The following is a 13,606-nucleotide window of genomic DNA, read 5'->3' as shown; positions in this document are numbered from 1 at the left end:
AGTACACCTACCAAAAACTCTAGAATAAAAAGAATCAAATACACCCAAGAGGAGTAGACAGCAGGAAATAATGAAACTCAGGCCTGAAGTCAACCGAGTAGAAACATACAAAACCATACAAACAACCAAGAAAAGCGGGTGCTTCCTTGAAAAAAATCAACAATATAGATAACTCTTTAGCCAGACTAACCAGAGGGCACAGAAACAGTATCCAAATTAACAGAATCAGAAATGAAAAGGGAGACATAACAACAGAATCTGAGGAAATTAAAAAACTCACAAGATCCTATTACAAAAACCTATACTCAATAAAACTGGGAAATCTGGATGAAATCGAAAATTTGCTAGAAAGATATGAGGTACCAAAGTTAAATGAGGATCAGATAAATAATCTAAACAGTCCCATAACTCCTAAAGAAATAGGAACAGTTATTAAAGGTCTCCAATCCAAAAAAAGGCCATTACCAAATGCATTTAGTGGAGAATTCTATCAGACCTTCCTAGAACACATAATACCAATACTGTCCAAATATTCCACAAAATAGAAACAGAAAGAATACAACCTAATTCCTTCTATTAAGCCACAATCATACCTCTACCTAACACACACAAACACCGAACAAAGAAAGAGAACTTCAGACCAATTTCTCTTATGAACATCGAAGTAAAATTACTCAATAAAATTTTTGCAAACCAAATCTAAGAACACATCAAAAATGATCATCCATCATGATCAAGTAGGGTACATCCAAGGGATGCCAGGATGGTTCAATATATGGAAATCTATCAACAAAATCCACTATATAAAAAACTCAAAGAAAAACAAAAACATGATCATCTCATTAGATGCTGAGAAAACATTTGTCAAAATTCAACACCCCTTTGTGTTAAAAGTCTTGGAATGATTAGGAATTCAAGGCCCATATCTAAACATAGTAAAAGCAATATACAGCAAACCAGTAGTCAACATCAAATTAAATGGAGAGAAGCTTGAAGCAATCCCAGTAAAATCAGGGACTAGATAAGGCTGCCCACTCTCTCCCTACTTATTCAGTATAGTACTATAAATCCTAGCCAGAGCAACCAGACAAAGAAAGGAGGTCAAAGGGATACAAATTGGAAAGGAAGAAGTCAAAATATCACTATTTGCAGATGATATGATAGTATACTTAAGTGACCCCAAAAGTTCCACCATAGAAATACTAAGCCTGATAAAAAAACTTCAGCAAAGTGGCTGGGTATAAAATTAACTCAAACAAATCAGTAACCTTCCTCTTCTCAAAGGTTCAAAAGACTGAATTAGAAATTAGGGAAATGACACCCTTTACAATAGTCACAAATAATATAAAGTACCTCGGTGTACTTTATATTATTTGCGTGATCTGTATGACAATAACTTCACATCTCTAAAGAAAGAAATTCGAGAAGATATCAGAAGATGGAAAGACCTCACGAGTTCATGGATTGGCAGAATTAGTAGGATAAAAATGGCCAACTTGCCAAAAGCAATGTACAGGTTCAGTGCAATCCCTAAAAAAGTTCTAACTCATTTTTTTTCATGGCGTTAGAAAGAGCAATTTGCAAATTCATTTTGAATAACAACAACAACAAAAAAAAAACAGGATAGTGAAGGAAAACTGTTTTCTTATATTTTTTGGTTGTGAGCCTAGCCTTTAATGGTTAAGCCATCTCTCCAGCCCAGAAAACTATTCTCAACAATTAAAGAACTTCTGGGGGAATCACCATCCATGCTAGCTGGATTGCAGAGCAATGATTATAAAAACTGCAGAGTGTTGTTACAGAGAAAGGCAGATAGATCAGTGGAATAGAATTGAAGACGTAAAAATGAATCCCACTTATGGTCACTTTATCTTTGTCAATGGAGCTAAAACCATCAAGTGGAGAAAAGATAGCATTTTTTTTCATTTAACACCAGGCTTTAATGTAATGTCATTTAGTAATGTGACAGTCTGCAAAAAGGACGTGGATATTTTACCACTACAAATAATCCAGCATAGAAAATAAGAATATACAGGCCTTTATGTATTTTAATTCAGTGCCAGGAATCAAACCCATGGAACCTTGCACGTGATTAGCAGTTCTACCTACTGAGCTACAATAAGCATGGTAAGCTTTTGTAAGAGCTGAAAACTGCTGGCCATTCATTAATGTGTCAGACATTAAAGGAAGCTGTAGCTTCATTGGAACCTTGAGGGAGGAAGAAGGACCCAGAAGGGCAATGAACACCACATTGTACAGCTGCTGTGAAAATAAATTAGGCACAAACAATGTCAATGTAGAATAATTAAACAGATTTCATTCCCGCCTTTGCTTCAAGGAGAAACCTGCAGACATATATTCGTTTCTTGCTAGTAACTGTTTACTTCACTCTATACATTTGGAAATGTCTGCTACATTGCTATGGTCACTATGACCACAAACAAAAGATGGTGATAAAGCACTGAACAGGAAGAAAAATGCATTCCACCCTCAAAATAAATGAACAGTGTCTATGAAGACAACAGATACAGCCTTCTTCCATAACAAATATATTTCTTTCCAACTATTCCCCAAATATAAACACTGTGTAATATATATATATATATGTATATATATATATGTATATTCAGTGCAAGGAAAATTATCATTGGTACAACTGGACCACCTCTGGAGAAAGAAAGATATTGAAGTACCTGTTTCTGAATACATTTCAGAGTAGTGTAACAACCTTATACTATAGTGATATGGGAGAGGCTTGTCTAGCACCAATCTGCATTCCACATGATAAACAAAACAAAAACAAACAAAAACAAAAAACAAGAAGCCTTAAATTACTTTAAAAAAATTCTACAAGCCACAGTTTTTTAAACAGAGCTGCTTAATTTGGGAATTTTAAGATACAACTGTTACATGAACTGCAAGTGAAGATTTTAAATACCACAAACAAAAGTCAAATAATTCATGGTATGTGTCAATCCTCCCATAAATACTTTTAGCCTTTGTTCAGTTATAGTCAATTCTGAATTGGGCCATCTCCAAATCAGGCTTTCTAAAGTCTACACAGAGTAAAAGAAATAGACACTAATGAAAAAGTCTGTAATCTGTACTGTAGTTGGACCCTAGAAAGATGTGTGCCTGCTAAGAAGAAACATGTAACCACAGTAAAGTCAACACTATGCCGAGCTTATAATTTTCAGCAATGGACTGTAAGCTTCACTGTGAAGAAAATGTATAGCAGAGAAAATTAGGGACTGAGGAGATCCATGAGGAAAGCAGTGTCAATAGAGTGGAACAGGTGATGTAATTATCTACAGAGGCACCACCAGCATTCCTTAAAAAGCCTTGTGCTCCTGAGGATCTGAGCTGTCAGACCTCCTATGTGGGAGTACAGTATGAACTGCTGCATTAAGCCACCTCCTTTTCTCTGCAAATCTGTGAATGGAGCAGTCCCAATGACAACAGAACACTGCACTTTATGATCTGAACAACACCAAGTGAAAGTTTCCTTTTAGTTCTTTTTGGGTCTATTCAATAAAATGTAAATTTGATATAAAATTGGCTTCCATCTAATCTCTCTCATGCCCTTAAGAGGAATTAACTAATGGAAGCACACAAAACAAGATTATAACCACAAATGACTGCACTTGAACGTGATTACAATTTTAGGGACATACATATGAATATTTTAATACCAAACTTAAAAAAATTGTTATAAAATCTGCAATTCATTCTCTCTACAATTGCTAATGTTGGTGTTATTTCTGCATGAACATATTAAATTAAGCCAAGATTTTATACAAACCTGGAAGATATTAAAAACAACATAACACTAGTTAGTTGCTTCACATTAATTTCATAACCATAATGTTACATGTTTTCTTTTCTACAGAAACAGGGTCCTTTATATTATGTTTAAAATTACAGGGTAGTATTCACTGGATCCTGTCGATGGTGACATCTTGATGTTTTCAGAACTCCCACCTGACATATACCAGGCCCTCTCCTAGGACCACATTTGCAGGGGAAAGGGAGAGAGAGGAAATCACAGAACAGCTGATTCAACTGGAGGTCAGCATGTAGAAGAATACAAATCAATACATTCTTATCATCCTGTATAGATCTCAAGTCCAAGTGGATCAAGATCTTCCACATAAAACTAAATACACTGAAGCTTATAGAAGGAAAAGAGAGGAGGAGCTTTAAACACAAGGGAACTAAGGAAAATGTCCTGAACAGAACACCAATGGCTTATGCTCTAAGATCAAGAGTCAAAAAATGGGATCTCATAACATTGCAAAGTTTCTGTAAGGCAAAGGACACTGTCATTAGGACAAAATGGCAACCAAAAGAATGGTAAAAGATCTTTACCAATACTATATCTGATGAGGGCTAATACCTAATATATAAAAAGGACTCAAGGTGCTAGACTCCAGAGAATCAAATAACCCTATTAAAATTGGGATACAGAGCTAAACAAAGGATTCTCAAATAAGGAAAATCGAATGGCTGAGAAGTACCTAAAGACATGCTCAACATCCTTAGTTATCAGGGAAATACAAATGTAAACAACCCTGAGATTCCATCACATACCAGTCAGAACGGCTAAGATAAAAACCTCAGGTGACAACAGATGCTGGAAAGGGTGTGGAGAAAGAGGAACACTCCTCCATTGGTGGCACTGAAAACTGGTACAACCACTTTGGAAATCAGTCTGGAGGTTCCTCAGAAAATTAGACGTAGTACTACCTGAGGACACAGCTGCATCACACCTGGGAATATACACAAATTATGCTCCAACTTATAACCAGGACACATTCTCTACAATGTTCAAAGTAGCCTTATTTATAATAGTCAGAAACTGGAAATAACTCAGATGTCCTTCAACACAGAAATGGATACAGAAATTGTGGTACATTTACATAATGGAGTAATACTAAGCTATTAAAAACAAAGACTACATGAAATTATTAAGGAAATAGATGAAACTAGAAAATATCATCCTGAGTGAGGTAACCCAATCACCAACGGAAATAAAAAACAACCAAAAAAAAAGTATGCACTGACTGGTAAGTTAATATTCTCCCAAAAGCTGGGTTTACCCAAGATACAGTCCACAGACCACATGAAGCACAGGAAGAAGGACAATGAAAGTGCAGATGTTTCAGTCATGCTTAAAACGGGGAACAAAAATATTCATAGGAGGAGATATGGAGACAATGTTTGGAGAAAAGACTGAAAGAATGACTATTCAGAACCTGCCCCACCTGGGGATCCAGCCCATATACATACAGCCAAGAAACCCAGACAATATTGCTCATGCCAAAAAGTACATGCTGACAGGAGCCTGATATAGCTGTCTCCTGAGATGCTTTGCCAGAGCATGACAAATACAGAGGTGAATACTAGCAGACAACTTTTGACCTGAGAACAGGGTCCCCCTTGAAGGAGTTAGAGAAAGGGTTGAAGGAGTTAGAGAAAGGGTTGAAGGAGTTGAAGGGTCAATACCAACCAACCAGAGCTCTCAGGGACTAAACCACTACCCAAAGAGTACACATGAATAGACCCATGGCTTCAGCTGCATATGTAGCAGAGGATAGCTTTGTTGAGCACCAATGGGAGGAGAAGCCCTTTCCTGCCAAGGCTGGACCCTCCAGTGTAGGGCAATGTCAGGGTGGGGAGGCAGGAATGGTGGGTTGATGGGTGGGGAAACATCCTCATAGAAGAAAGGGTAGGGTGATGGTATTGGGGGTTTATGGATAGTAAACCGGAGAAGGGGAAGCCCTTTGTCCTGCTAAGACTGAACTGCCAGTGAACGTGATTGTTGGGGGAAGGGCGGCAATGGGGGGAGGATGGGGAGGGGAACACTTATAAAGAAGGGGAGGGGGAGGGATTAGGGGGACGTGTGCCCGGAAACCAGGAAAGGGAATAACATTCGAAATGTAAATAAGAAATACTCAAGTTAATAAAAATAAATAAATAAATGAATAAAGATTTTCTTCCCCCTGAGATCATTATTAGTTTAGAATAAGGAAAAACTTCTCCAGAATTTGTATGATCTGCATAAATGAGGTACACCTTCTACTACTTCCTGAACTTTTTTCCCAAAGTACTTAAAGCTGCAATAAACAGTGTTTTTGTACATTAGCATGGTAAAATATAATCCAACATTTATATCATAGTACTGCCTTTCACCTAGCAACTGCTCTCTGAGTATCATCATTCCACTAGCCCTGCTTCATGGTCTGGTATTCCTGCATTTGTCCATTTGTTATGTTACCCTTTGAAAATGAAAACTGGCTTCTACTACTACGTTGACAAATACTTTCTAGCCTATATCCATTTTGAGTAACCCATTTTTTTCTAAATGGATCACAAAGAAGAAAATGAATGTCATTGCTGTAATGGACATATTTGTGGACTTACTTTAACCTCAGCTCTAAAGTCTGTTAACATCCTCAATTTTTCATATTTTTGTTACCTATCAAATAGAAGAGAATTCCAAAGTCTGATATCCTAATCTAAATATTTGACCAATACTTTCAGTTGTTCAAAAAATTCAAGCACCTATCATACTTCTTTGTAAAGTGTCAAAGATCTACTCATAGAGGCCATGGAAGGTAACCATGTTAAAGTATGGTTCTTAGAATTTTAATCTTGCTTTTACTGTAGTATTGGAAACTCAGTTCAGGTTCCATTCTGTGTTTGGACAACTGGCAGTCCTGGAGTTGTTTTTACCGACATATATAAACTCTTTCCATGCAGAACACTCCATTTGACGCTAAATTTCATCATGTAATATGTCTTAGATCACATTTATATTAGCTCATATAACTCAAGATTGTGAATGTTCTCTTCCCTGCAAAATTGTCCTTACATATGTCCTTCAATAAAGTAATTGACTTTCTTGTCACACACATTTAATTCACTGAACACCTTATTTTATCTGGGAGAATATGTCACTTCCTATAATCTGGGTATAATCATATTAAACTTGCTATTTTGAATTTCAAGATTTCTGGAATATCATAGTAACACATATTACTGTTTTCATCAAGTCTCCTATTTCCAAAAGTACTAAGTGTATACTGAGTCTTGATTCCTGACCATTAACAGATGAAAATGACATATATTTCTATGCTTCCTAAGAAACTTGATTTTTGTTGGGCCAGGTTTTCCTTAGAAACATGCAGAGAGTAGCATTTTAGAAATCCTACTATATGCATTAAATATTATCTCAATTTTCACATAGACCATGGAATATTTTATAATTCATAACCGGATTCACATTGAAACTTTGATCATTCCTTTGAAATAATTGCAACAAAAAATCATTTAAGCCTATGGGAAAAAGATCAATAGTTTAATTAGTGACTTTTGTAACATTGAGTTTTGCTTTGGTGAGTAAGAAATTTACTTTTAGACAATTATAAGCAGCACTGTTTTAATCATCATGTATTAGATTTGCATTAATTCATAGAGCAAGATTTGGCTCACTCTTGAAATGGCTAACAAAGTCATGATGCCTATACTTTTTGTTGTGTGGCACTAGGCTAGGCATAACTTTCAACATTTGATGGCATGAAAAAGCCTTACTGTATCTCTTGAACATACATTCATTTTGCCAATGGTAACACTTGACTCATCAAAGGTACACAGCTGGAGTACCAAGCTTTGTTTTCTGATTTATGTGTAGGGAAATGAAACCTTCCAGGGATGCCTTGTTCAAAACTGTATTTCTACTGCTCATTTTTCCCCATTAAAATCACCAATTATTTTGAGTCAGGATATCTAAAGAATTCTTTTCTAAATAATTTGCACATGACCATTTATCCTACAATTGACTCAGGTGTAATTGATATAACAGAGAGCTGTAGGTATAGTAAGACCTAATATGTTAGCATGATAAATATAGAAGCAAAACAGGTCTCATCACCCTGCACTCAGCCATTAGTGTTTTCTAGGCATTTAAGAGTCTAAGAGCTTGTCTTTCATAAGATACTGCCAATTACAAATCATGAGGTCCTTATAAAATCCTTCCTTGCATCCGGTTCTCATAAGACTTTGTTCACACCTGAGATCATTATTTGTATAGAATAAGGGAAAACATCTTCAGAATTTGTATAATCTGCATAAATTAGGTACTCCCTCTAATACCTCCTGAACTTTTCCCCCAAGATCTTTTTTTTAAAGTAAGTTATTTCTTTTTTTTTCTTTTTTAATTTTTTTCTTTTCTTTTCTTTTTTTCTTTCTTTCTTTTTTTTTCGGAGCTGGGGACCGAACCCAGAACCTTGTGCTTGCTAGGCAAGCTCTCTACCACTGAGCTAAATCCCCAACCCCTTAATTTTTATTATATATTTCTTCACTTACATTTCAAAAGTTATTCCCTTTCTGGGTTTTCTGTCCATAAGCCCCCATTCCTTCCTCTCCCCATCCCCATAAGGGTATTCCCCATATAGATCTCCCTTATTGCCCTCCTCCATATTTCCCTGCACTAGGGGTTCAACCTTGGCAAGACCAAGGGCTTTCCCTTCCACTGGTGCCACAACAAGGCTATTCTCTGCTACATATGCAGGTGGAGCCCTGGGTCAGTCCACGTATAGTATTTCTGTAGTGGTTTAGTCCCTGGAAGCTCTGGTTGGTTGGCATTTTTGTTTTTATGGGGTTGCAAGCTCCTTCAACTCTTTCAATACTTCTTCTAATTCCCCCTAAGGGGGTCCTATTCTCAATTCGGTGATTTGCTGCTAGCACTGACCTCTGTATTGGACATGCTATGGATGTGTCTCTCAGGAGAGATCTGTGTCCAGTCCCTTTCCGTATGCATTTTTTTAGCTTCATCAATCTTATCTAGTTTTAGTGGCTGTATATATATGGGCCACATGTGTTTCAGGCTCTGAATGACCATTCCGTGAGACACTGCTCTAAACTTTGCTTTCATGTCCCCTCCTATGAATATTTTCCCCCTTTTAAGAAGGAGTGGGAGCATCTGCATTTTGGTCATCCTTCTTCTTGAGCTTCATGTGGGCTATAGATTGCATCTTGGGTAATTTGAGCTTTTTGGCTAATATCCACTTATCAATGAGTGCATATCAAGTGCTTCTTTTCTGTAATTTAGTAACCTCACTCAGGATGATATTTTCTAGTTCATTCCATTTGCATATGCCATTTCATGAAGTCATTTTTCATAGCTGAGTAGTACTCCATTTTGTAGATATACCACTTTTTTAAATACATTCCTCTGTTGAAGGGCATCTGGGTTCTTTCCAGCGTCTGGCTATTATAAATAAGGCTGATATGAACATAGTGGAACATGTGTCTTTGTTTTATGTTGGAGCATCTTGGTATATCCCCAAGAGAGGTATAGCTGTGTCCTCAGGTAGTATAATGTCCAGTTTTCTAAGGAACCTCCAGACTGATTGTATCAGTTTGCAATCCCACCACCAATGGAAGAGTGAGTGTTCCTCTTTCTCCACACCCTTGCTAGCATCTGCTGTCACCTGAGTTTTTGATCTTAGCCATTCTGACTGGTGTGAGGTGGAATTTCAGAGCTGTTTTGATAGGCATTTCCCTGATGACTAAAAATGATGAACATTTCTTTAGGTGATTTTTGGCCATTCAATAATCCTCAGATGAGAAGGTTTTGTTTAGCTCTGTACCCCATTTTTAATAGAGTGGTTTGTTTCTCTGGAGTCTAACTTGTTGAGTTCTTTGTATATTTTGTATATTAACCCTCTATGAAATGTAGGATTGGTAAAGACCTTTTCCCAAACTCTTCATTGCCATTTTGTCCTAATGGCAGTGTCTTTTGCTTTACAAAAGCTTTGCAGTTTTATGAGGTCCCATTTGTTGATTCTTGATCTTAGAGCATATGCCATTGGGGTTTTGTTCAGGAAATTTTCCCCAGTGCCCATGTATTCGAGACTCTTCCCCACTTTTTCTTCTATTAGTTTGAGTGTATCTGGTTTGATGTGGAGGTCCTTGATACACTTGGACTTAAGTTTTGTATATGGTGGTAAGAGTGGATTGATTTGCATTCTTCTTCATGCTAACCTCCAGTTGAACCAGCACCATTTGTTGAAAATGCTATCTTTCTTCCATTGGATGGTTTTAGCTCCTTTGTCAAAGATCAAGTGTTTATAGGTGTGTGGGTTCATTTCTGGATCTTCAATTCTGTTCCACTTAACTATCTGCCTGTCTCTGTACCAATACAATACAGTTTTTATGACTGTTGCTCTGTAACACTGCTTGAAGTCAGGGATGATGATTCCCCCAGAAGTTCTTTTATTGTTGAGTATAGTTTTCACTATCCTGGGTTTTTGTTATTCCAAATGAATTTGCAAATTGTTCTTTCTATCTCTATAAAAAATGGAGTAGGAATTTTAATGGGGATTGTATTGAATCTTTAGATGTTTTTTTGGCAAAATGGCCATCTTTACTATATTAATCCTGCTAATCTATGAGCATGGAAGATCTTTCCATCTTCTGAGATCTTCATCAATTTCTTTCTCAAGAGATTTCAAGTTCTAGTCATACAGATCTTTCACTTGCTTGGATAAAGTCATGCCACGATATTTTATGTTATTTTGGACTCTTGGGAAGGGTATCATTTCCTTAATTTCTTTCTCAGCTTGTTTATCCTTTGACTAGAGAAAGGCTACTGATTTGTTTGAGTTAATTTTACACCCCAACACTTGGCTGAAATTGTTTATCAGATTAAATAGTTCTCTGGTGAAACTTTGGGGTTCATTTAAGTACACTATCATATCATCTGCAAATAGTGATATCTTGATTTCTTCCCTTCCAATTTGTATCCCTTTGACCTCCTGTCGCTGTCTGATTGCACTGGCTAGGACTTCCAGGACTATATTGAAGAAGTAGGGAGAGAGTGGGCAGCCTTGTCTAGTCTTTAATTTTAGTGGGATTGCTTCAAGTTTCTCTCCATTTAATTTGATGTTAGCTACTGGTTAGCTGTATATTGCTTTTACTATGTTTAGGTATGGGCCCTGAATTCCTGATCTTTCCAGGTCTTTTTTCATGATGAGGTGTTGAATTTTGTCAAGTGCTTTTTCAGCATCTAGTGAAATGACCATATAGTTCTTATTTTTGAATTTGTCTATATAGTGGATTACATTGATGGATTTTCATATATTAAACCATCCCTCCATCCCTGGGATTAAGCCTACTTGATCAACATGGGAGATCATTTTGATGTGCTCTTGGATTCTGTTTTTATTATGGATTTTATTGAGTATTTTCGAGTTACTATTCATAAGGGAAATTGGTCTCAAGTTTTCTTTCTTTGTTGCATCTTTGTGTGTTTTTGGTAAAAGAATAATTGTGGATTCATAGAAGGAATTTGGTAGTGCTGTGTCTGTTTCAATCTTGTGGAATAGTTTGGAGAGTATTGGTATGAAGTTTTCTATGAAGATCTGATAGAATTCTTCAGTGAACCCATCTGGATCTGGGCTCTTTTTGGTTGGGAGACTTTTAATGACTGCTTCTATTTCTTTAAGAGTTATGGGGTTGTTTAGATGATTTATTTGTTTGTGATTTAGTTTTGGTACCTGATATCTGTCTAGAAAATTGTCCATTTCCTCCAGATTTTCCAGTTTTGTTGAATATAGGCTTTTGTAGTAGGATCTAATAATTTTTTTTAATTTCTTCACATTCTGTTGTTATTTCTTCCTTTTCATTTCTGATTTTCTTAATTTGAATAGACTCTCTGTGACCTCTGGTTAGTCTAAGGGTTTATCTAGCTTGTTGATTTTCTCAAAGAACCAGCTCCTGCTTTTGTTACTTTGTGTAGTCCTTTTTGTTTCTACTTGGTTGATTTCAGCTCTGAGTTTGATTATCTCCTGCCTTCTACTCCTTTTGTATTTATTTCTTTTTATTCTAGAGCTTTAAGGTGTGCCATCAAACTGCTGATATATGCTCCCTCTTGTTTCTTTTTGCAGGCACTCAGAACTATGAGTTTTCATTGTGCCCCATAAGTTTGAGAATGCTGTTCCTTCATTTTCATTAAATTCTAAGAAGTCTTTAATTTCTTTCTTTATTTCTTCCATGGCCACATTTGTCATTGAGTAGAGCATTTTTCAACTTCCATGCTTATGTGTGCTTTCTGTCATTATTGTTATTGAAGACCAGTCTTAGTACATGGTGATCTGATAAGATGCATGGGATTATTTCTATTTATTTCTACATTCCTGTATCTGTTGAGTCGGACTATATGGTCTATTTTGGAGAAGGATCAATGAGGTGCTGAAAAGAAGGTATAAAAGTTTTGTTTTAGGATGAAATGTTTTGTAAATAACTGTTAAATCAAATTGGTTCATAACTTCTGTTAGTTTCCCTATGTCTCTGTTTAATTTTTGTTTCCATGATCTGTCCAGTGATGAGAGTGAGGTGTTGAAACCTCTTACTATTATCGTGTGAGTTGCAATGTGTGCTTTGAGCTTTAGTAAGGTTTCTTTTATGAATGTAGGTGCCCTTGCATTTGGAACATAGATACTTAGGATTGAGAATTCATTAGTGGATTTTTCCTTTGATGAGTATAAAGTGTCCTTCCTTATCTTTTATATGACTCTTGTTTGAAAGTCAAATTTATTTGATATTAGACTGGCAACTCCAGCTTGTTTCTTCGGACCTTTTGCTTGGAAAATTGTTTTCCAGCCATTTACTCTGAGGTAGTGTCTGTATTTGTCTCTGAGTTGTGTTTCCTGCATGCAGCAAAATGCTGGGTTCTCTTTACGTATCCAGTCTGTTAGTCTATGTCTTTTTATTTGAGAATTGAGTCCATTGATGTTGAGAGATATTAAGGAATAGTGACTGTCACTTCCTGTTATTTTCTTTATTAGAGGTGGAATTATTTTTGTTTATCTTTCTTTTGATTTCATTGCAAGGAAATTATATTCTTGCTTTCTGTACAGTGTAGTTTCTCTCCTTGTGTTGGAGTTTTCCATCTATTATCCCTTCTAGGGCTGGATTTGTAGAAGGATATTGTATACATTTGTATTTGTCATGGAATATCTTGGTTTCTCCATCTATGTTAATTGAAAGTTTTGCTGGATACAGTAATGTGGGCTGGCATTTGTGTTCTCTTAGGGTCTGTATGACATCTGGCAAGGATCCTCTGGCTTTCATAGTTTCTGGTGAGAAGTCTGGTGTAATTCTTATTAATCTGCCTTTATATGTCACTTGACCTTTTTCCCTTACTGCTTTTAATATTCTTTGTTTTTTGCATTTGGTATTTTGACTAATATGTGACAGGAGGAATTTCTTTTCTAGTCCAATCTATTTGGAGTTCTGTAGGCTTCTTTTATGTGTATGGGAATCTCTTTAGGTTAGGGAAGTTTTCTTCTATAATTTTGCTGAATACATTTATAGGCCCCTTAAGTTGGGAGTCTTCACTTTCTTCTATACCTATTATCCTTAGGTTTGATCTTCTCATTGTATCCTGGATTTCCTGTATGTTTTGGGCTAGGAGCTTTTTCTGTTTTACATTATCTTTGACAGTTGTGTTGATGTTTTCTATGGTATCTTCTGCCCCTTGGATTCTCTGTTCTATCTCTTGTATTCTGTTGGTGATGCTTGTGTCTAAGGCTCCTTGTCT

At 36.4% G+C, this 13,606-nt stretch overlaps 1 protein-coding gene across 9 annotated transcripts in view; it reads right to left on the bottom strand.

Moving 5' to 3' along the window:
• Positions 1–13,606, bottom strand: part of Skint5l (selection and upkeep of intraepithelial T cells 5 like) — a 238,361-nt gene that overhangs the window by 63,286 nt on the left and 161,469 nt on the right. The gene's annotated exons all lie outside the window — the stretch shown is intronic.

Source organism: Rattus norvegicus, chromosome 5 (genome assembly GCF_021556685.1).
Source record: "Rattus norvegicus strain SHRSP/BbbUtx chromosome 5, alternate assembly SHRSP_T2T, whole genome shotgun sequence".
Classification (NCBI taxonomy): Eukaryota; Metazoa; Chordata; class Mammalia; order Rodentia; family Muridae; genus Rattus; species Rattus norvegicus.
Note: the sequence above shows the minus strand (reverse complement) of the source record. Positions and strands in the feature narration are given on the sequence as shown.